Source organism: Somniosus microcephalus, chromosome 15, assembly GCF_052327205.1.
Source record: "Somniosus microcephalus isolate GS21.2 chromosome 15, FLI_Smic_1.0, whole genome shotgun sequence".
Lineage (NCBI taxonomy): Eukaryota > Metazoa > Chordata > Chondrichthyes > Squaliformes > Somniosidae > Somniosus > Somniosus microcephalus.
The window spans coordinates 22,750,591-22,775,639 of record NC_141001.1 but is presented as its reverse complement, the minus strand read 5'-3'; the positions used below and the strand labels follow the sequence as shown (position 1 = coordinate 22,775,639).

Sequence of the window (25,049 nt, the reverse complement as noted above, 5' to 3'; positions counted from 1 at the left end):
GGTACAAGAATGTCCTTCCTTCTTAGGCAGTTCCTCGGAACTGAGGATGACTTGCTTCCACATTAAAAATGAGTTCTCAGGTGACTGATGAGTCCAATGCAGGACCTACAGTCTCTGTCACAGATGGGGCAGACAGTGGTTGAAGGGGCGGGTTGGTGGGGTGCTTGGGTTGACGTGCGCTCCTTGCGCTTGGCCTCCGCTTGCTCCCGGCGAAGAGACTCGAGGTGTTCAGCGCTTTCCTGGATGCTTCTCCTCCACTTTGTGCGGTCTTGGGCCAGGGATTCCCAGGTGTCGGTGGGGATGTTACACTTTTCCCAAGGAGGCTTTGAGTGTGTCCTTGAAGCGTTTCCTCTGCCCACCTGGGGCTCTCTTGCCATGCCGGAGCTCCGAGTAGAGCGCTTGTTTTGGGAGTCTCGTATCGGGCATGCGGACAATGTGACCCGTCCATCGGAGCTGATTGAGCGTGGTCAAAGCTTCGATGCTGGGGATGTTGGCCTGAGCAAGAACACTCATTAGTTTCATGTCTTATATTTATGACCCCTAGTTCTGGTCTCCCCCGCCCCCCTCCCCCTGCAAGTGGAAACATCTTCTCTACATTTACCTTATATTGAATCCCTTCATAATTTTAAAGAACTCTATCAGATCACCCCTCAGCCTTCTCAATTCTAGAGCAAAGAGCCCCAACCTGATCAGTCTTTCCTGATAGTTATAACCTCCCAGCACTGGTATCAGTCTTGATCATTACTGTATAACTATCGAGTATCAATTGATTGCTGTGGCTCACAGGTTTGTACTTAAATATAAGTGAATTAACAGTAACATTCTCTTCTGTACTGAACTCCACATCAGTAACAAAGGAATAATGGATCCATTATTAACTAGATCAGCCCTCGTTATGGCTGGATTGTTTTTTCTTTTGGTGTGAGAATGGTCTTTACTCACTGAAACACACAGTAAAGATCTACCATTCCATCTCCATTCACAGTGTCTCAGCCTGGTTTGTCAACAGCACACACCTCCTACACCCACTGATGTTATCCAGGATTCTCAGCACGGCTCCGGAGCTGGAGAAACGTCTGAACAAAGTGCAATTCAACAGCGGAGTTATTCAGCGATTAGAGCCCCAGGGAGCTTTTCAACAAATTGCTACACTGCTCCTTTTAGCACACAGAATCTCACTCGCCTGCAGTCTGTGATGAAAATCCTACTTATAAGCTTAGTAAAATGAAATAGTTCATTATTTTTGTTTTTTATGTTTGGTCTCATTTGTCTCCAGGTTTGAAATCGAAATATAGAGTTTTCCCCAACCCAACTAATTTCACAAGAAAAATCACCCTAAGAACTTAAGTTGCACAATGGCACGAGGCTTTGGAGACAAGGCACTTTGTGCCAGGGAAAGGGCAAGATATGCGTTTGCGTCTGTCATTATCTACATTTTGAAAGCTATTTAGTGTCAGACAAGCAATACTTCGCAACAGGTAGGGGTCACGAGGGGAGTCTCCTTAGGCCACCCTTACACACTTTCTGTTTGTCGTTTCCAGAGGGCATTAATAGAGGCTTTGGGAGCACAACCCCAAGCCGCCCACTCAGTCAGTCGGGGAAGAGGCAACAACACAGAGAAAACTGGAAGTACGACATTGCATGTGGGGCGGGGGGGCGCGGGCGCGGGGGAACATTTGTGCCTTATTTGTAACCATGTATGTTGAAACGGTTAATAGCCTGTCAATGTACAATTCCTGTAATGCTCTCGATGAATGAGTGAAGCCTGACCATTTTAGGGTCAAAAACTACTGCTTGTACCAAGTTTGCTTTAATGTCAGCCGCTGAGAATTGTAGAGAACACAGCTTTTCAAATGTCACTGTGCTGTTAATTGTGGAAGGGTTTCTGCCCTAAACAGCCAGGCAATGAAAGGGAAATTAAGGCCTTTAATGTAACATTTCCATTGCTCCAGTCTTAAAGGCAGCGGTACATTCTATGGAACTGCTTTACACATACTTCACAGAGTACCTCATTTCTAAATATCTAAATCTCATTAGCCTGCACTCATTATTACTGTTGCGAAACCTTTCGACCGTTAGGTTTTCCACATTCTCAAATAATCAGAATGTCTCAGCTCCTTAGAGATGGTACATTGGAACCTTAATTATACTCACTCTCATTTACCCAACAGAATGTTTTTGTGGACAAAGGAAGTCAGCAGGATTCGGGGCTGGAGAAGTCAGTGAGTATTTGGGGGTGCGATAAATTGCAGGTCAGCTGATGATTCAGCAGGGGTTATGAGGTGAATTCTATGGAGCAGACCGCTGGCCAGTAATGAGGGCAGTGAAGCCTACATAGTGGCTCCCTTTATCTGCTCCGCCAGCCTCTGAAGCCAGACAAGAGAATCTTTTGCAGGCTGGAGCTCACAGCCTCTACAACAGCAATCGAAGAGATACTGAATCTGCGCTTTGAACCTCTGCAACTCGGGGCTTTGCTCCAGATGCCTGCGGAGTTGCTATAGTGGATGCTCACTGAAGAAGCCTGCCTGCCCTACCACAAAGAGGCTAGAAGACTCCTCCACGCTTGCCGTGTGCTTTGGGCAGCCTCAAATGACTCCAGTAGACAATCAAACTTAAACAGCAATCTGCTTCTGTAAACAGGCCCCGTGAGGTCTAATCCCTAGGTTCCACAGCCGAGGAAAGACTTGAACCAACTCAGTACCGGCAGGTTCCTGCTCCGCCTCTGCCACGCCATGTGCTCTGTGATGTACCCGGTGCTCCCTGCTCAAACTCACCACCTTAATCCCCGCACTGCATGTAACTGTGCTGTGACAGGTGGCGTGAATGTCAGTCTGGCTTCTAACTAGGCTTTATGGGACCAATAGAAATGGAAGAGCAAGATCTGCTAAACTGCTGGCTGCAGGACATCCTTCAAATAGTGTTTACATGCCAAATATATTGTGTGCCATGGCATAGGCTTTTGTGAAAGTGAGCAAGTAGGGGAAGATGATGCAACAGGATGATATTACAAACCCTCAGCTTGGAAATGACAAGAGCCCAGCGAGTAGCACCAAAGTGCCCATCCTGTAAGAGTGAAGGGACAGGAATCAAGGTTGTGTTAAGACTGCTTTGTGTGAGAAACCTTTTAAGAACGCAAGAAATAGGAGCAGGAGTAGGCCATATGGCCCCTCGAGCCTGCTCCGCCATTCAGTAAGATCATGGCTGAACTTTGACCTCAACTCCACTTTTTCACCTGTTCCCCATATCCCTGGATTCCCCTAGAACCCAAAAAACTAGCGATCTCAGACTTGGATATACTCAACAACTGAGCATTCACAGCCCTCTGGGGTAGAGAATTTCAAAGATTCACAACCCTCTGAGTAAAGAAATCTCTCCTCTCAGTCATAAATGGCCGACCCCTTATCCGGAGACTAGGCCCCCTAGTTCCAGACTCTCCAGCCAGGGGAAACAGACCATCAGCATCTACCCTGTCAAGCTCTCTCATTACCCTAACATTATCATTAAGCCTGCTGATAAGGTGGTGCTGTTGTTGTTTGGCGAACCGACCTCTACCGTGCGGAAGCTGAACGCCAACTCTCCAACACCACCTCCTACCTCCGCCTGGACCATCACACCACTAGCAAACATCAAGCCATTGTTTCCAAGACTGTCACTGACCTCATCTCCTCTGGAGATCTTCCCTCCATGGCCTCCAACCTCATAGTCCCCCAACCCCGCTTCTATCTCCTTCCCAAGATCCACAAACAGGACTGCCCTGGTAGACCCATTGTTTCAGCCTGTTCTTGCCCCACGGAACTTATCTCTTCCTATCGCGACTCTATTTTTTCTCCCCTTGTCCAGTCTCTTCCCACCTACATTTGCGACTTTTCCGACGCCCTCCATCACTTTAACAGTTTCCAGGCCCCAACCGTCTCTTCACTATGGACGTCCAATCCCTCTACACCTCCATCCCCCACCAGGCGCTCCGTTTCTTCCTTGAACAGAGGCCCAAACAGTCCCCATTCACCACTACCCTCCTCCACCTGGCTGAACTTGTTCTCACATTGAACAACTTCTCCTGACTCCACTCACTTCCTCCAAATTAATAGTGTTGCTATGGGAACCCGCATGGGCCCCAGCTATGCCTGCCTGTTCATGGGATATGTGGAACACTCTTTGTTCCAGTCCTACCCAGGTCCCCTTCCTTACCTCTTTTTCCGGTACATCGATGACTGTATTGGTGCCGTTTCCTGCTCTCGCCCTGAACTAGATAAGTTCATTCACTTTACTTCCAATTTCCACCCTTCCCTCACCTTCACATGGTCCATCTCCGACTCTTCCCTTCCCTTCCTTGACTTCTCCGTCTCCATTTCTGGCAATCGGCTTTCGACAAACATCCACTACAAGCCCACCGACTCCCACAGCTATCTGGACTACACTTCCTCCCACCCCGCTTCCTGTAAGGACTCTATTCCATTCTCCCAGTTTCGCCGTCTCTGCGGCGTCTGTTCTGATGATGCCACCTTCCATACCAGTGCTTCTGACATGTCTTCTTTTTTCCTCAACCGAGGATTCCCCTCTACTGTAGTTGACACGGCCCTTGACCGTGTCCGTTCCATTTCCCGCACTCCTGCTCTCACCCCATCCCCTACCCTCCCAGAACCACGATAGGGTTCCCCTTGTCCTCACCTTTCACCCCACCAGCCTCCACATTCAACGGATCATCCTCCGCCATTTCCGCCACCTCCAACGTGATCCCACCACCAAACACATCTTCCCCTCACCTCCCCTTTCAGCATTCCGAAGGGACCGCTCCCTCCGCAACACCCTGGTCCACTCCTCAATCACCCCCAACAGCCCTTCTCCTTCACCTGGCACCTTCCCGTGCAAGCGGAGATGCAACACATGCCCTTTTACTTCCTCCCTTCCCACTGTCCAGGGCCCCAAACACCCCTTCCAGGTGAAACAGCAATTTACTTGTACTTCTTGCAATTTAATATACTGTATTCGCTGCTCACGATGCGGTCTCCTCTACATTGGGAAGACCAAACGCAGATTGGGCGACTGCTTTGCGGAACACCTCCGTTCAGTCCGTAAGGGTGACCCCGAGCTTCCGGTCGTCTGTCACTTTAATTCTCCGCTTCACTCCCACTCTGATCTCTCTGTCCTCGGCCTATTACATTGTTCCAATGAAGCTCAACGTAAGCTCGAGGAACAGCACCTCATCTTTCGATTAGGCCCTTTACAGCCTTCCGGACTCAATAACAAGTTCAACAATTTCAGATAAAAATCCCTGCCCCCATTTTTCATGCTGTATGATTTTGCCATTCCCATTTGCAACATTTTCACAGTATGTTCGTTCAATTCCTTCCTCCCCTCTTAAAGCCACCCCCCCCCCCCCCCCCCGTCTCTGCACCTGCTTAATATCTGTTACATTTCCAGCTTTTTCCAGTTCTGATGAAGGGTCCCACCCAGACCTGAAACGTTAACTCTGTTTCTCTCTCCACGGATGCTGCCTGGCCTGCTGAGTATTTCCAGCATTTTCTGTTGTTATTTAAGCTCTCTCAGAATCTTGTATGTTTCAATGAGATCACCTCTAATTCTTCTAAACTCCGGAGAGTATAGGCCCAATATACTCAATCTCTCCTCATAGGACAGCCCTCTCATCCCAGGAATCAATCTAGTGAACCTTTATTGCACCGCCTCCAAGGCAAGTATATCCTTCCTTAGGTATGGTGATCAAAACTTTACACATTACTCCAAGGTGTGGTCTCACCAAAGCCCTGTACAATTAATAAGTAGTCAAGATGGCGGCCGTGACGGTCTGGTGCTGAGAGCGCTCTCCCTGTTTCGGGCGGCCAGCTCTCGCCGCTCGCTCCCGCAACTGGAGCGAGGTGCTCGGCGAGTCGGGCAGAGGCAGCGCAGCGAGCAGCAGCAGCCAAGCCGACCCGCTGGAGCACATCGGCCGGCAGCTCCTCGGCGGGAAGGAATTCCGACTGGGAGGAGGGGAGCCGAGCATGGCGGCCAGAGGTCGACCCACGAAGAGAGAGAAGTAGGCTCCGGGCCGTGGAGCGTGGAGTCGGCGACGGTGAAGAGGAGGCCGAATTGGAGCATTCACATCCCGATGATGTGTTCGGCGAGTCGGGCGGCGGAGCGCAGCGTAATGAGCAGCAGCAGCAGACTCACGACACGCTGCAGCACGTCGGCCGGCAGCTCCATTTCGGGTAACTCGCAGTCCGGCTGGGGGGAGGGGAGCCGGGCATGGCGGCCAGAGCGGGAGAAGCAGGCCACCACACATGGAGCCGGCAACAGTGAGGAGGAGACCGCGGTGAAGAGGAGGACGGAGCGGCTGAGGGACATCGTGCTCCCACTGCCACGGGAAGCCATTGTATTGACTCTGAACGCAGCGCTGTATGTATAGCTGACGCGTCCCCACGGGGAACAAGCATTCCATTGTACTCGTTACATATGGCAAATAAATCTAATCTGAATCTGAATCAATTGCAGCAAGACTTCCTTACTCTTGTACTCCAGCCCCCTTGCAATGAAGGCTAACATACCATTTGCCTTCCTAATTGCTTGCTGCACCTGCATGCTAACTTTCTGTGTTTCGTGTACAAGGACACCCAGATCCCTCTGAACACCAACAGTTAATAGTTTCTCACTTTTGTGGATGTCACACAAGAGTTCCAGTTGTAAGTTGCAGCTGGAATGTGTTCCATGCCCAGTGGGTATTCAGAGGTACGAGGTTCCTGGAATGCTTTGCAGGGACAACAATTCATGAGGGGAAACACTCGGACATGCATACTTTGCCCCAGCAGGAAGTGGCACAGAATAGCTAGGTACACCCCAGAGGTAATTTTCAATTCAATTTCGATTTTATTTGTCACATAACCAAATACAACAAGTGAAATCCAGTCAGTGAAATGCTTTTTTCTTAACGAACTGAGCGCACTAAGCAGCAAAGGACACTTAGCTGCCTGGTACGCACGGAGCCCGCAAGGACGGCAGCCATCTTCATCGGCGCCATCAAACAGCTGTGTAAACAGTTGTTCTAGCCCTGGGTGCACAGCTATCAGAATACAGGCTCTCAACATTTGCATGGCTGTTTAAAAATCTAGTTTTGATGGTTTTTGACAGCTAACGGGTGTCATGGCAGAGTGTGGTCGGCAGCAGTCACATGATTTAAATGACCAACGATACGAGGTTTCACTATGTTACACAGGGATGCCAGACACTGACTGTATCGTTATGTAACACACTACATTTGTTCCTCCTGTGGTTTCCTCAGGCTACATACCACCTGCTCCCAAGCTTCTACCAAGGCTAAAAGGAGGTAGATGACAGTGACGGGATGACTGCTGCACTTCAAATCTTTCCTTTCTCTCAGTATAGGTCCCTAGGCCCCACAGCTACTGAGTGTAGGGCAAGGTAAGCTAATTGTTATGGTACTTCCTACAACCCTCCGAGAAATCTGCGCTCCTCCAATTCTGGCCTCTTGAGCATCCCCGATTTTAATCGCTCCACCATTGGCGGCCTTGCCTTCAGCTGCCTAGACCCTGAGCTCTGGACTTCCCTCCCTAAAACTCTCCACCTCTCTTTCCTCCTTTAAGACACTCCTTAAAACCTACCTCTTTGACCAAGCTTTTGGTCACCTGCCCTAATATCTCACGTGGCTCGGTGTCAAGTTTTGTTTGATAACGTTCCTGTGAGGTGCCTTGGGATGTTTTACTACATTAAAGGCGCTATATAAATGCAAGTTGTTGTCGTTGGCACTGGACCAACACCCCAGAAGGCAGGAGTTTAAATCCCACCATGGCAAACTTTATTTAAATACATCTGGTAATTTGTGGACTGGTATCAGAAGAGAAACCTGCCAGATTGCTGTAGAAACCCAATTGGGTCACTAATGTCCTCCAGGGAAGAGAACCTGCCATCCCCTTCCTGGTCTGGCCAAATGTGACTCCAGTCCACAATACGTGATCGGCTCTTCATGCCCACATGGAAAGTAGGGATGGGCAATAAATACTGTCGTGCTAGTCTCAGCCACATTGCTGCGTAAATAAAAAGTGGCTGGAGGGGATATTGAACCCATGTTCGACGGCTATAGCATGGTGTGTTGGTACTGCCAAGACACACTGTCCCTCAACACTCCTATGTAGCAACATCCCTCTTAATGACTCTTATCAAAACTTATGTAATTTATATAATCAACCCTTCACTCCAAACTGAAAGTACATAATTGGGTGTAAAGCACTTTGGGACATCCGGAGGTTGTGAAAGGTGCTACAAAAATGCAAGCTCTTTCTTTCTTTTACCCATCACCATAAAAGTGAGTTACCAGAGGAGTACCAGACAGAAAGGAATGTTTGATGAAGAGCAGCTCTTTCCCAGTAACAATCTGAAACCCATTTTACACAGAACTTTCCTCCGTGCACAGTTAACCTGTCCACCATTGCCATTTGATTCCACCGTTTTATTTGCTCATGACCTAAAAAGGGACAGCAGAGGAGTGGGAAATATTTCTGTGGGTTCAGGATCTACTATCAAAAATGTTGATGCCCTGAAGCATTTTGCCAGGTTTATTTATCAGTATTGCACAATCACAATCCTGCAGTGAGGCCTTTAGGTGCAATCAGGGCTCCCTCTAGTGACTGGAGACGGGTCCTGCAACATTTTCATTTGGGCCAAACAAATAAAAGTGTTTCTTTCCTACAGCTTTTGGCCAGCTTCTATCAGTTCCAAATTAAACAAAAAAAAGAAAACCAAGATGATCCACTGGGGTTGTTCTCCTTAGAGCAAAGAAGGTTAATGGGAGATTTGATAGAGGTGTTCAATATCACAAGGGATGTTGATAGAGTAAATAAGGAGGAACTGTTTCCAGTGACAGGACACAGATTTAAGGTAATTGACAAAAGAGCCAGCGATGAGATGAGGAATTTTTTTTTACACAACGAGTCATGATGATCTGGAATGCACTGCCTGAAAGGGCGGTGGAAGCAGATTCAATAATAACTTTAAAAGGGGAATTGGATAAATACTTGAAGGGGAGAGCATTGCAAGGCTATGCAGATAGAGCAGGGGAGTGGGACTAATTGGATCGCTCTAAGAGTTGGCACAGGCACGACGGGCTGAATGACCTCCTTCTGTGCTGTAAGATGCTATGGTTCTATGCAGGCCTGTGAAAGTTTGCACCTCTCTGCCTTGTTTTAGTGCATCAGTTTGAAGTATTTCAAGAAAATGCAAAATGGGCATCTATTCAAATCCAGCCCAGATTTGACTACCAGATGCTCAAACTCCACCAGTTTATTTTTTCTCTGTATTTTTCAGATGTAATGATAACATGCTGCTTCACACAAAACAATACTGCAGAGGCCAGATGTGCTGTAACAGAAATAATGAGGCTCCACATCAGAACCATTTATTTGAACAGAAATACTCTACATAATTCCTGCAATGTTAGTGATGTAAAATGGATGAAGGCAGCAATTAGCAGTCACGGAATGATAATGAGAGATATTTTAAGCACTGATCAGAGAGATGAAGAACACCTCCCACATGAGATCTGATTTTGGCAACTTGCATTATTACAGCAATTTATGAATGCTCAACATGCAAATTTCCAGCAATACATAGAATCATCGACTCTTACAGCACAGAGGGATGCCATTTGTTCCATCGTGCCTGTGCCATCTGCTTCTAATGCTGCATCACTTTGAAAGTTAAAGTTCTATTGTCACTCTGCAGCCGGAAGGTTGGGAGCACTGACCAACTGGGAGCTCAGAGTGTGAATCCCAGTTTTAACGGATACTGATGCATATTTTTCCCACCTACACAGCTGGGAGAAGAATGCCTCTTTATTATCATTGTCCTTCTCTTTCTCCGAGTGTTTCTGGTCAATAACATGGTGCGCATGCTCCCATTACAAGTAGGTAGGTAATAGATCATGAATCTCCACCTCCTGTCTGGCGTGACTCCCCAGAGGAGTCGGAAAGCCCATCTCCTACATCTAAATTACCCCGTCAGAAATGTCCCCTAATTGGAAAGTGTAGGCCCCGATGTACATAATTTATCACAGTGGAAATAAGGTAATGCATTTGAATTTGATTTTTAAAAATTGCACTTAACATTGTTCATACTGTTAACCAGCTGGAGAGAGTCGAGAGTATTTCAAGAACCACCAGAAGGTTCAATTAAAGAAGAATGCTCATGATCTATTACCTACGTGTAATGGGAGCATGCTCCCATAGAGTTATACAGCACAGAAAGAGGCCCTTCAGCCCATCGTGTCTGCACCAGCCATCAAGCCCTGTCTATTCTAATCCCATTTTCCAGCACTTGGTCCGTAGCCTTGTATGCTATGACGTTTCAAGTGCTCATCTAAATCTCCCCATGTTATTGACCAGCTTTCTCACAGAAACACCGAAAGAGAAGGACAACGATAATAAAAGCATTCTTCTCCCAGCTGTATAGACCCTGGACACACTTATATGTGTTATATGAATCAAAAGTGGGAATTTGAGGGCACAAACAGTACCCCAAATATACTGAATGAACCATCCATGCTAATTTCTTGATATGATACTGCTACATTTTGATTTAACTGGCAGGTTTAAGCAAAGCTGTTGGAGAAGAGACAACTTACTTTCTTGAAGGAAAATAATGAACTACAGACTTGAAAACATTTAAAAAGGACATTAAATCTGACTTGTATAACTACTGGCCTATTAACCTAACATCGATAATAGGTAAAATAATGGAAATCATTCTAGAGGAGGCTGGAGGAGCATATCTATAGAATTACATAGAAATTACAACACAAAAACAGAGCCCAACCTGCCCATGTTGGTGTTTATCCTCCACATGAACAATAATCCTAATGTGCCTGCTCTGTTTCCATATCTCCTTTTCCTTCCACCACCTATCTAACCTATTCTTCAAAGTTTCAACCACTAACTCTGGTAATGCATTCCACAGCCTCACAACCCAGGAGTAGAAGGGTTTCTCTTGCTCCCTGTCCCAAATCTCTCTTATTCAGTCTTATAGATGTGTCCTCTCCTTTACTGGAAAGTGTTTCTACCGGCTCGGTCCAATCTCTTCATAATTTTAAACACCTCTATCAAATCACCCCGTAATCTCCTATGTCTTAATGAAAAGAGCCCCAAGGAATTAGATCTTGTCTGAGGAACTTCATGAACTTTTTCCAAGGATGTTACAGATAGTGGAACTTTCCATGATATAAAAGGAGACCAATTTTAACAGATAGAAAACAATAGGGTGGGGTGCACAATTTCCCAGTGTCGAAGTGGAAAATCGCCCCTAAAGTTCATTTGGAGTTTTAAAAAGTGTTGACAAGTTCCAATTAAATTAAACTAAATGCCATGGAAATCCAGGGCAGAATGTGGGACAGGAGGAGAATTAGATTAAAAATAGGAGAAAGTGCCAATGAGAGGTGTAATGTCAGACTGTGAGGAGGTGTTGAGTGGCGCTCGACAGGGGACACTGCTGGGATCTCTGTCATTACTAATCTGCATAAATCGCCAAAACTCTCTCTAAACTTGTCAAATTTGCTGGCAATGCAGCATTAGGAAGAGCAGCAAAAACAGAAGTTGCAGCTAAAAGTGAGATTGAGATTGAGATCGATAGTTCAAGAGTGGAATTACCAAACATTTCCTTAAGGTCTCACCCGAACTCGTAATGGATACCAGTACCAGTCACTGCAAAGCCTACACTGGCATTTTTGTTCTCCTTCACTCCGTGTCCCCCCCACCCCCCTCGCACTCTCTCTCTCAGGCGGGAGCCTCATTCCTACTTGCAAACCGGGGTCTTATGATTTCATCAGGAACCCGATGGGGTTTTAACCGCTGATTTAGCGGAGGATCCCGCCGCGGCCAACCCGCTCGGTGAAACTGTCGGGATGAAGCAGAGGCCCGAAAAAGCAAATTATAAATGTAAAGTATAATATTTAGTTTTAAAATAATGGATACAGATAGATAAACCCCAAATCACTTGTGAACTACACTTAACCACTTGTGAATTTTGTCATCCCATCAGAGTCGTGGGGTAAAGATAATATTTCACCACTTTGCATGGAGCGTCCTACGGCTGTCATCAAGTCTGGACAGCAAGTACAAGGGGCCCCACTAGCTTTCTGAGCCACAGAATCGAAAAGAACACCAAATGATGAAGCGATACTAAAATATCATTATACTCCCAATACAATCAGCTCTCAGGACAGTATAAACTTATTACCATATACATGAAATTGTCAAGTTAGAGCCCTCACCGCCTCAAAGGACAGGGACAGATCCTTCCAAGATAAGCTGAGATGATGAATTCCTTCAGTCTGAACAAGGGCATTCCATCATTGTGGTGATACTGTACAGATTCAACCAGAGCCAGCAATTTTCAACAGAGGCAAGGGCAAAGAGTTAACACCGCTCCTAAAGAAGGATTTCTGATTTCAGAACAATCATCTGCAGTATGGAAGTACTAAGAAATGGCAACTTAAAGTGTAAGCGTAACAAATAGATGAGATGGGTAACTTCACCCTCCCAGCAGGGAGCCAGACTCATAGGGAGTGCAGGCCCATCGCCAACCAGAGCTCCCTTTGTGACTCCCCCTATAGGCTGACATTCTGGCAAGAAAAATACACCTTGATGCTTAAAAATTCTATGGGCCCATTGTCAAGATTCATTCAGTTAAAGATACAACTTACCACATATATATCATCTAGTAAATTCACAGTATATGGAGAGTTGTGCTACTTGGAAGGTGTTCCTCAGTAGAGTACCTGGCTAGCAAAGACTTGAGACTGTTGCTCGGTTATCTAATGACCATTACTGCCAAGTTAAAAACTAATTTTTTGTGATGAAATTTATATAAAAGCACTTTCCCAAGATAAGTTACATATGGATTTACAATTTTGCCACCAATAACGTACAAAGTCTGAGAACAGATTGTCCCAAACCATCAGGCCCATGAAAGTCAAACAGGTGGATCCAACAAAGTAACAGAGAGAAACTTTCATTATGGCCATTGAAGCGGAGGCCCAGGCCTTGAGGGTCACATCTTGCCTATGGGCCACATTTTGATCACCCCACAATATAAAAACATGGATTCTCCTCAGCAAGTTGGCAACAATGCGATGGGGCCGCACCCCATTATCAGATGTTTCAGAGCCATTTAAAAATCATACCATTTGGCACTATGTGCTTAAACTTAATGGGGAGGATTTCCAGAGGGGTGTCTCAATCTCCCGCTGCAACTCCAGCGGGAATCCTGGAGAAATGGTGTAAAAGGGCTTTTCTCCAGCAGTTCCGCCAATCTTCCACTACAGAGCCTCCAGATATTCCAGGCGACTATCCATATTCGTCAAGATAGAATTCTTTGTGACCCAATATAGTGCCTGCTAGGGCAGTCATGGGAAAACATTACCAAAAGCATTAAAAATAATCTAAACATCAATCCCCTCTGGAGGATGTACACAGAATAATTAGAGAAACCTAAATTCACCAACAAGAGGAATCCATCTATCTTATTAAAATTCTTGGGACTGTACAGCTATGTCCCTGTCTGGATGAGTGACTTGTGACTTATAATTTTTTGTTGTTGAAGAAAGTACAACAGCTTGCACTCCATAGCATCTTTAACTTAGCAAAACATCCCCCGAGCTTTACAAGGATGAGACGGGGAGCAATGCGTCATCGAGCAGGAATTAGAAGAGCTGGGGGCTGGGAGACAAAGATACAATGAAAGAGGTAGGTTTTGAAGGCGGCGAGAGATGTAGTAAGGTGACGGGGTTGGGAGGAAAACTTCCAGATTGTAGGGGCATGGCAGCTGAAGGCTCTGCCACTGATGGTGAAGGGGATGGACTAAATAGTGCACATGAATAAGATTTATTTCCCCCAGGAACTGCATCTCCAGAAATAAACCTGTGCACATACGGTGTTGTGGTTGCATAAGTAAGTATGTGCGTCTCTCACATCGCAGATGCATGTTGAAATAAATCTGTCTCATTTCTGACACTTGCTGCACAGTAATTCGCAACAGTGGCTGAGCAGGAGAAATACATGCATAACATTACATTCAATGGAATACATGCCATACATAAAAATTGGAAATGTGTAATTCTACAAACACATGCAATATACTAGTCTAAATAAACTAGATCCTATTCATTTACAATTATAAGATGTAAATATGTGATTAAAAATGTTATAAATATATGCAATTGGAATTACACGTATCATTCTAATTGTAATTATAAATATGTGGAAATACAAGTAAAACTATCTGGTATTTTCAACCATTTGTTTCATGCACAGCATTTGGAAATGATTTACAGGAAACCTTCGTTTATCCGGAGGTTAGATGTCCGGAAAGCTTTATCTACTGGCAAAATTCAGGAGCTGTTTCCTATAAGTTTTTTTACTTCTCGTTGCTTTTTTTTTTCCAGTCAGGCTCTGCAAGGTCTAGCTGAAGCTGTTGCTTAGCTACAGAGACGCTTTTAAGCTGCGGCCGACTGTTTTGAAGCAAGCAACAGGGTTTGTTGATTCACACGGAGCGCAAAAGCTTCGTACGTTTTAACATTAGCACTGGTTTCTACGGCAGTTTTGATGGTACGGCACCAGCTCGGTCCCGTCAGTGCCGGAGACCAGAAAGCTTCCTGTATGTTGAAGTGTTCCTTTGAAATTAAAGCAAGTTTGCAAAAGTTTAAAACCCACCTTGCAGCCACATGTTGGAACCACTGGGACAAAGGGGGGATTGTCATGTTCATTAGCAGCCGTTGCCCTGATGACTGGAGATAACAGGGAAATCATTATCGTGTCTCACACTCTCAACAAACATTCAGACCTCGGAGGGTTGGGATGTCCCTTCCAGTTGAGCTTCGCAAGAAGCTAGTTTCGGGGGGGGGGGGGGGGGTGCGTGGAGTGTGGAGAGCAAGCTCAATTGGCAGCTCTACTGGCAAACCCCCCCCAGACAGGAATCAATCCCCCCAACCTCCTGTGGGCACAGAATAGGAAGAGAATTAAAACCCACATGTTGGAGGATGGTTGGTGGGGCTGCCAAGAGTCAAGTAAGGCCCAGGTAGGTTACCTTAGTAATAGTGCTGGCCAGACCCAACATACGCTTTGGTCTGATTCAGTGCTGAAACTGACCAAAAGTAAGTATATTTGGCCCACTAACCTGCGAGGTGGGATCGAGGTTAAGTTGAAGTGGGTGAGACCTGCTGTAACTATTACGCTGTATATTCACTTGCTGATTGCCAAATAAAGCAGGTTAGCAATTTGTACCCAGCCTGGTCTGGCTAAAGTCCACCTACTGGAAGATTGGAGAAGTGTACGTGAGGGCATGGCATCCAGTTTAAGTAACCGGGGTGGAGGGGGGGTGGGGGGGGGGGGAAACAGAGAGCAGTGTCCCATTATTACACCCCCAGGTCACGATATCTCATAACTAGATATACCTAAACACCTGCGTGTGAGAGATGCCGGGTCTGTTTATGGGAATGATCAGTGCCACTGAACGCAAGAGGTTATCTACGAGAGACATGACATTTGTAATATGTCGATTATGTATTAAATTCGCACATGGGGCAGGCGTTTCATTAGAAACGGATTGTAAGTGCCTGCAGTACCTGCTGCTGCTGTAGGTGGCACTGTGATAGCTATTTTCAATATTAAGAGAGTCACAAGGTGTGACACACAATAGCTGCTATTTTACACTTGGGTTCATTACCCGAGATTGGTGGTGCCACCAGATTCCCATAACATTTTTCCAGAGACTATAGTTTCCTCCTCAGTTGATAAAACTCAATTATGGCTGACAGATTAGATTTCTTTTTCTGCTGGTGGGGGGAGTCTAGGACAAGGGGGCATAACCTTAAAATCAGAGCCAGGTCATTCAGGAGAGAAGTTAGGAAACGCTTCTTCACACAAAGGGCGGTAGAAGTGTGGAGCTCCCTCCTATAAAAAGCAGATGTTAGCTCAATTAATAAATTTAAATCTAAGATCGATAGATTTTTTGCTAGCCAAGGGTATTAAGGGATATGGAGCCAAGGCAGTGGATGGAGTTAGGATACAGATCACCCATGATCTCATTGAATGGTGGAACAGGCTCGAGGGGCTGAAGGGCCTACTCCTGCTCCTATGTTCCTGTTATCAGTCACTGGTTGACTTCCACATCCCATTCTCAGCACTGTTACTCAAGCCTTGGGAAACAAAGCCAAGATAATTGAAGTAACGACAGAAAATGCTGGAAAAACTCAGCAGGCCAGGCAACATCCGTGGAGATAAACAGAGTCAACGTTTCAGGTCAAACCCTTTGTTCAAGATAATTGAAGAACTCCTTGGGTGGGTTATTACAGGAGTACTGTTGTTGGCTGGGGGGTGGGAGTTTTTTTTGGCGGGGGGGGGGGGCGGGGGGAGGGAAAGAAGCAATTTTGCTTTTAGGTCTCCCACTAAGGCTTACAAACCTCTTCTACCCGTTAAGGGAAATTAGTTTAAAGTAATATTTAAATTAGAAAGAGCATCTCACAGGAGTGTTAATAACAACTTCAGATAGTGTCGTCCTTTGAGGTTAAAAAAGGTTTTCAGATTTATAAATGGTAGAAAATTATTTTAAGTACATCTTTATAGTCAAGGGATGCAGTCTACAGACTGTGTGTTGTGGTGAATTCATGTTTTATTAATGTTTCACTGAAGGAAATTATTTTACTAAAAAAGTTACCCTTAGGATTCATCTTGGACAACCTCCAAATGTAACTAGTATTTTACCGACTGATCCTGCTGGTTTGATGTCGGAATTGATACTCCCAAGCCAAACCCACACAGAGAGACCATCTGCGGCTCAAATAGCTTTGCTCCTTAAACTGGCACGAACCTCGCTCTCAACAACTGTGAATGATAATTTCTGCATCCATTGTCAGAGTCTTTCTTCTGACAAAACTCTACATTTGCACAAGACTCTAAACAATAGTCACATATTAAAGCTTAGCAAAAGCTGAAATTAAAATCCTTTACTGTTTTTGTGTCAGTTTTCTCGCCTCCACCTCTCCTAGAGTTGAGTTTTTTTTTGGCCCTACAACCCTCTGAGGACTCTACGTTCTTCCAATTCTAGCCCTTTACCTTTGCCCCACCATTGGTGACTGTGCCTTCAGCCGTCTCGGCTCCAAGCTCTGGAATTCCCTCCGAAATCTCTTCACCTCCACCAATCTCGCCTCCTTTAAGACTCTGCTTAAAACCTACCTCTTTGACCAAGCTTTTGGTCACCCATCCTGATGTCTCCTGCTTTGGCTCGATGTCAATAATTGCCTGATTGCGCTCCTGTGACGCGCCTTAGGATGTTTTACTACATTAAAGGCATGATATAAATGAAAGGTGTTGTTGTTGTTTGAGTACCATTCTGCAGGCGTCACTCACCTCACACAGGGCCCACTCTTCCCATATGAACCAAGACAATGAGTCCAGCAGACTATTCCCCCACTGGGGCATCACCACGGACTCTGATCTTACCCTCACCGGACGTCCAGACAAGTGCCCTTCCAGCAGTAATTTATATAACGCAGGGTCAATGATGCCAAGTGTTGTACTTCTAACGCCTTCCCAGGCAGTGTCAGCTAACTCAGCACAGACCAAAGATCGAAGTGTCCAGCCGACAGCCCCACAAATTAAAATGAATTGATAAAACAAAATCAATTTCAAGACAGATTCACAACATCCAAAAGCTATCCTGAGGTCCTCACTGTAGTCACAATTCGTCAGTTGTAATCAATTCTAAAAGCTCATCACAAAGTAAAATCCACTAGCGCTGAGTGTGAATGCTAATTTAAAGCTGCAACATTCAAGCAGCTGGCAGATACCCTGCATTGGACGCCATATCCCAGACAGACATTTACAATATTCCCCACCTCCCCTCTGCTGCACCTTGAACAGTGAGCTGACACGGGGGTCTGGATATTTACAGGGCTGGATTACGTAGGCCGGGGTAACTCCACACAGCATGAGTCTTTAGTCCTCGACAGGTTCCCCACCCGGAAGTTAGCCTGATTGACAAGTGGAAGTGGGCAGGTTGGGGTGGGGGTTCAGATTTTTAACCTTTTAACATCTGGCCCGACCTCAATCCACCCGTTTCTTGATATGTTAATTTACCTGGGGTAAATTTTAACAAGAGCAGGAGGGAAAGACTGGCGTCATACCATAACACACCCGTCTTCTTGAACTCCTTTAAGTACCAGCATCTAGATTTCTTACATTAGTATATAGGAGATCTGGTTGGATATGCATTTAAATAGTGAGCATATGTTGCACTTCTTAGCTCTGATCTTAATATTAGATTGGTGAATAAGGTCTGTCTGAAACCAGCAGCCAAGGAAATTTAGTTGTGAGGTTTTTGCATGTCCTCAGCTATAGGAGTTTTGCCCTGACATTCCTTGGTGAACAGATGAAATGTCAAAGCAAACAAGTAATCCCAGCCTGTGTTTTCATGAATAAGCATACCCAATGGACTCATCCAGATATATATTTCAGCATTTTGGAAATATTGTTTTTCCTGTCTGCTTCTCTCTTGCGTTACATACAAATTATTATCCTTTGCCAGGAAGGCAAACATCTGCAGTCACTGTTGGTGCAATGGAGTATTGTGAAAAGGGCCCTGCAGTTTCCTCTTCCTTCTCCATGTTGTGAGAGAGAAAAAAATCCGCAAGTGAGAGGAATTACCAATTAATCGTTTTTTAGGTGTTGTTAGTTGGCTAGGACAATGGGAAAACTTCCTGACTCTTCTTCAAATAAAACCGTGGGACATCTTAACATTCACCTGAACAGACAGGTGGGAATTGACTTAAGCACTCATCTGAAAGAAGACATTTCCATTAGCACAATACTCCCTCAGTACCTCACTGAAGTTTGCAAACCTTCACTTGCTGTTTCCCCAGGATGGCCCAGCTAAGGTTAGAAGTTAATTGTCACAGCTAATGATTCTGAAAAAGAAAACTGACCTTAAAGTGATTATGGATGAAGGACAAGTAGATCATATTGTTTGTTGGGCAGTCCCGAGAACAGATGGCTAATGAAATTAAACAGAGGACAGCATGGCAAGAGCGACTTTACTAACGTGAACAGGTTTCGCTGCAACCATCAAATCATGTTGGTGACTAAAAAGTAAAAGCATTATGGTCTGGACCTTGAAAACTGGAGGTGTTTGAGTTGTGGGGCTACAAATATATGTTGGAATATAATTAGACAAGAGTCCTTGAACCAGTGCAAGGAAAGAGAGGAGTGATGCGGCGGATTATTGTAATAAAAATGATATACTGTGGAAGAGAGATATTGACTGATTCTAAATCACGGCTTTTGACAACAACAGAAAACCATTTGAACATAAATACTTTGGGCTCCATGTCCCTAGCCTCCATTCCCGGAAACAATTCCCGGGGATTTTTCAGTGTATATTTCATACTTTTCAAAAGTAGGTAAGAATTATTTTTTTTAAAGTTAAAAGGCAAAAATTCAGTGTAGATTGGAGAAAAATATACATAAGTGCTGCAATTGTAAAAAGCAAATGTATTGAACTCTGATTATAACTGCTTTTCTCTTATTGAAACAATATTAAGGCAAACATATCTATTTTCTCATTTTCTTTTTACTTGTCATCTTTTACTTTTGAATTTATATCGCTCTAAACTTGTAAAGCTTTTTCCACCCAGTAGGGAATATATAAAAAAGACAAAAGAATTGGAAATCAGCTGGCACTTTCAAGAAAAATGCATGCAATCACAAGTGGCATAAACTGGCTGTTGGATTTCATTCTCGAATTCTTAGTTTGTGTACACAGTTTCTGCACGGTCTCATGGGAGTTCTGAAGATAGATAAGGTTTGAGATTGTGCGTTTAACGTCAGCAAAACCGCTATCGCACAAAGAGCAAAGCGGTGAAGGTTTAGAAGGACATTGGGTTTCAACGACTAGAAATCCCATAGGGAAATAGTCGCATCCAAGGTTAGTGTTGTCACATAGGCAGCAAATTCAGTTTTCACTTCGAGAGTTTTCTCTTTGAAGGAATTGTGAAAGTAGGGAACTCTTGCTGGTCATTATTCATGGTCTTCTTGTAGGAGGTTTGATTAGTTGCATGATATTCCAGGAGGAGTTATTAGTATTAAAAACTTCAGTACTTGTGTTTTGGCTTATAGCTGATTATTACAAATTTAGGTCTACCGTAAATACCTTCTCCAGTTCAGTGGCGGCAGCCGCTCCTGTAATCAGATCCCACACTATTTCTGTGCCGCTGTTACTATACTTATATCTACTTATGCGATCGGGATCTAACGCTATGCTTCCTTTTGACAGCCAAACTGAATAGTGTGTCTTTTGTATGTGCTCTCACATGTGCTTCTCCAAACTATTCGAAGGTGGACCGAGAAAACACTTGGCACGATGGGGCCAGCGTTACGCTGCTGCATGTTACAGATCAGCGGTTATGAAGTAACTCACTTAATTCAATCAGTACAACTTGTCTGTGTAATAATACAAAATAATGGACATGCTACACATCCCCATGTCAGTGGGTCACCCTGTTTGATAACTTCTAACTTCTGTTCTACATCCTAACCTCCTCGCAGCCTTTGCTGGAGCTAACTGCCTGTCTTAAAAAAAGTTCTGATTGTCTATGTCTCAGTCTGTTTTTCATCTCCATACAATCCGAGGAGAGGGGCTTATGCCAGACAAGCCCTACTGAGTGCCAGGGATCAGGAACCTCGTGTGAGGTGCTTATCAATTACTGAGACAGGCCAACACATTGCTTATTGTTCGTAGTGTTTGGGGAAGCAGCTGCAAAGCTTAGAACAATAACATTTTAACCACCTGTTGTCTTGGTGCCTTTTTAAATAAGAGCTTGTGAATACACTTGGTTTTAAAACATAACCTTTCAAATGTAACTTTTTTAAAATCATTGGTGGGGAAAAGTGTCAAAAACTCATGAAACAGGAAAGTGGATTCCCTCTGGTCACAAGGTGTTCCAGAAATGTCCAAATGTGGCAGTCATTGGGTGTTCTTAAACCAGTAGTGCTCAAACTTTTTTGGTTGAAGGACCCCTATTCAAATCGATTAGTAATCATGGATCCCCATCTAAATTATACTATAAAATAATCAGAATATGAAAGTGCTGCATGTAAAGTGTGTTTTACTAATGCTTTTAACAAAACAGGTATTTACTTACAGATATCAGTGAGATGGGTGTACCTGCTTCTCTCCCCAATTCTGGGTACTCCGCAGCAACAGGTGGCCACTATTAGCCACTTAGTGTTGGACAATTCTTAAAGGCGTCAGTAGACTGGCCGAGGTGAGTGAGTCGACGAGCGCTCGCACACATGCTGGGATGCTGCTGGAAGCCTGACTCACCGTCGTACTGTCCACTGGCATGTTCTGTAACAGCAGCACTGTGGGATTGTAGGTGTTTGCATCAACACGTTCAGGCACGTGTCCGAAGGGCCCCGCAGGTGCCCTGATCACGTGTCGGGAGGATGGTACAAGGTCGCAGCACCAGGGAGAGAAATTGGCTCGACCAGCAGGGGACGCTCGTTGCAAAGTGAGAGCTGTGGGCCTCTGTGAGGAGGCGAGCCCAGCCGTTGAGAATAATTCGCAAGAACGGAATCAGTGTTGGTTTTATAAAGAGGAGCAGGCTTGAAATTACCTTGTCTATGAACAGTTTCACGAATCAGGCTGACTTTTGGTACCATCAACATATTGGATAAGATATACCGACTGCCACTGACAGAGGTTTACTACTGCTCCCAGCACGATTCCTGATTAAGAAGACGTGGCCTGCTCACAAACCTCTGCCACTGGAGCTGGGCGTAAACAGACATGCAAAGTGCAGCGTAGCATTCCCCACCTGCTGCAGCCTCCACACTTAGGCGAAAGGATATTGCTCAAATCAAGAACTCGGCACGTGCACAAAGCACAGACCCGGACCCACAGCCCATCAAAGGGGCACAGTGTGCACGCAAAAAGTGTTGGGTCACAAAGGTCCGGCGCATGCGCCCCCCAATAACATAACCCCTGGCGTGCGTCTCCCCCCAGCCCCCCCCCCCCCAAATAATGGAATCCCCGACTTGCTCCACCCCCCAATCCATCACAACGCAGTGACCTGGCCTGAATCCGAATAAAATTAACCCGAAGTTAACTCCCTGGACCAGTCACCAGCACACCTGGGAGGAGAAGGCGACGCTGCACGGCAGGAGTAACCTGGGGGAACCGGTGAAATTTCATTGCAACCAGGGGGTGGCAACGACTAGAGAACCCCGATTCCGGGATAGGGGGAGGAGTAGGAGTAAAGCTGGCCCCTGGGGCAGGGCCCGGCCCACTGGCTATTCTGTGGTCCCACTGCCCCGCCCCCGGGCAGCTCGGCTCAGCTCAGGCTTCAGTCACTGGGCGTGGGACTTGCCTCTGTTCCAATCATGGCCCCGGCGGCACGGGGCAGGACGGCAGAGAGCACACATGCTGCGGGCCCCCAGGGGTCCGCGAATCCCAGTTTGAGAAACAGAGTCTTAAATCACAATATCAACATTGAATTCCCAATTCCATGACTTGAACATAGCCAAGCTGAAAGTTGGTGACTGAGAATATCATCCTTTGCAATAGCCAAGGGCAAAAGGACTTCAGCCAGGACCTCCAATTTATTTTTGATAATGTGCTCGTCTTGTGTAACCTACCAGCTGTGCGGAAGAATCTGCTTTCAATACTCTGAATTGCAAATTACTCAAAGTGCGTGAGCACATTACATGCTTTGCCAACAAGTTCCACGGCGCTGTAGAGGCTCATCCAGTGGCGTCAGAAAACTGCTGGAGACATTCTGCATTCAAGAGGCGCTTGCCGCTTGAAGTCAGGAAGGAGGTCAGCAAGCTTCAAAGCTTGCCTACATAATGCCCCAAAACCAATTGGCAAGGACTTCAGATCTTTAAATTTTTCGATGGAACCTTTGTATTGACATGGTTATGACGAGATATACACGTAACTCCAAAGTACCTGGGTTGGCATTAGTATTCATTTTTCATGCACCCTTTGCCACGTAGAAGGCTGGATCTGTGCCAAACATTTCGACTCTCTTGTACATCAGACTGTATTACGCCATGACATCAATGCAACGGCTCACTGACTTATTGTTGAAGATGACAGGCATGAAGGGTTTCGCTCAAATCTTAGCTAGTTTTTCAGAAGACTATAGAAAGGAAACAGAAGGGCAAGAGAGCTGGACAGATCTGAAGCATCCACAGATTCCACTGAACGCAATGCTCGACGCAGTGTTGCCTGAGGTGCTGCTCTTTTCCCTCAGTCATGCATTAAGCCAGTTTTCAGTTTTCTTCTACAGTTTCCTGCAGCTAGTCTTCGGAACTGGAACAGGCAGAAGCAGGAATTGGCGCGGAGAAACAAGATTTTTTGCAAAAGTCAGAACTAGCACTTACTAATCCAGGTAACATCAACAGAATCAGGTGGTGATGAAATGTAAAAAAGGTACAAGTTAGGATAAAAATCAGAAAAAATGATGCTCAAAGGAAAAATAATAATTCATTAATAAACATGAGTAAAAACAGACAAGGGGGAGCTCCAGGAATGCTGTAGTTTTACTTGGTGTTGCCTGGCATGGACTGGACTGATATTTGAACTGGCCATTCTACTATATACCCTGCTTGTACTGCACAGAAGTTGGAAGATCACAGCACTGGAACTCGTGACTCAAAGCCACACGCTTTATTTCACCAATTTGAATGAGGTCTTATTAAATGTGAGATAGGCAAAGGAGCACCTGGAAACAGGCTGATGACTGGCCCCCATTCAAATCACACACACCATCACTTCCTGCTCATGGGCTGAAACACACTGCACCTTATCGGAAAAATAAATGGCAACGCAAAACATTTTCCCAATCAGATTAAGCAGGCACTGATCACAGAGAGAAGTAACAAAGCAACAGTTATATTCTCTCTGAACTGCATTTTTTGACTCTGCTCTATATACTGTAGTAGTATCTGAATGTTTGTGTTTTCAATGACTGGGATGAGGTTTCCAATAACTTAACTGGATTAAATTACGGCATGCATCTCCCTCGGAAATATCCGATGATCATTCTTAACAGCGGCTGCACAACCTAATTTTCCAGCTGGCTTGCAATTATGTGCAAAATTTGACTTCTGCAAAAGCTGCTCAGAGGTAAAATCAAATCCCAGGAGCTCTGGTGTTGCAGGCCAAACAGTCTGGTGAATGAACATGCCTTTTTCGAGTGTGATGGCAATGATACTCGGAACAGGGTGTTGCACACTAAAAAATCAGCAACATTCTCACATTAGGATTGCTTGCTCATGTGGCTTATTTGTTAGCCATTTCATTGTTTCCATCATTTTATATTTATTTCCAAACTGCTCATTTTGTTTGCAAGTTACTATAAACAATGCACACATCACAGTCTGTTCATCACTCCACATAAACACAAAAATCCATGTTTTCTCATTTAAGCTGAGATTTTGGGTAGATCCACCTTTTAACCACTGCAATAAATATGGTGTTTTACAACTGCCTGATATTATGGCATGTTGGCAATCAGACAGCAGAACAATATAGTCCTTTAGTTTAACTCTGATCGGATATGGTGTTATATCAATAAACACTTTGCTCTTTTAACCTGTCAGTCATGTAGTCATCAGGCTCCAAGGACATGTTTAAAGCCTCTCAATCCCACCTCGCACATATAAATCAGCTGGTTTGTTCATTAAAAGAACACCACGCTACAAAGTATGAAACCCTGACATTCCTGATTCATCAGCAGCTTTCAAGATCAGCCCTGTCGTTATGGAAACTGCACTTAACTTTCCTCACTTTCCCCCTGAGAAACTCAATTCTCACCAAATGCTTTCACAATTTGATTAGACTTGCAGAGTCACAAAAGTACACATAATGTGCAATGGTGAATTACCTTGCAGGAGGTATTTAGAGTAAGCCTGTGAGACTTGATAGCTATACTGTATATGAGTATGCATTTAGCAAGAATATTTAGCAGCAGAACCATTTACAAATCTAGAGAATCC

The 25,049-nt window shown here is 45.1% G+C and overlaps 1 protein-coding gene across 1 annotated transcript in view; it reads right to left on the bottom strand.

The window, feature by feature from the left end:
• Positions 1–25,049, bottom strand: part of pdhx (pyruvate dehydrogenase complex component X) — a 266,635-nt gene that overhangs the window by 174,780 nt on the left and 66,806 nt on the right. The window lies entirely within an intron of this gene.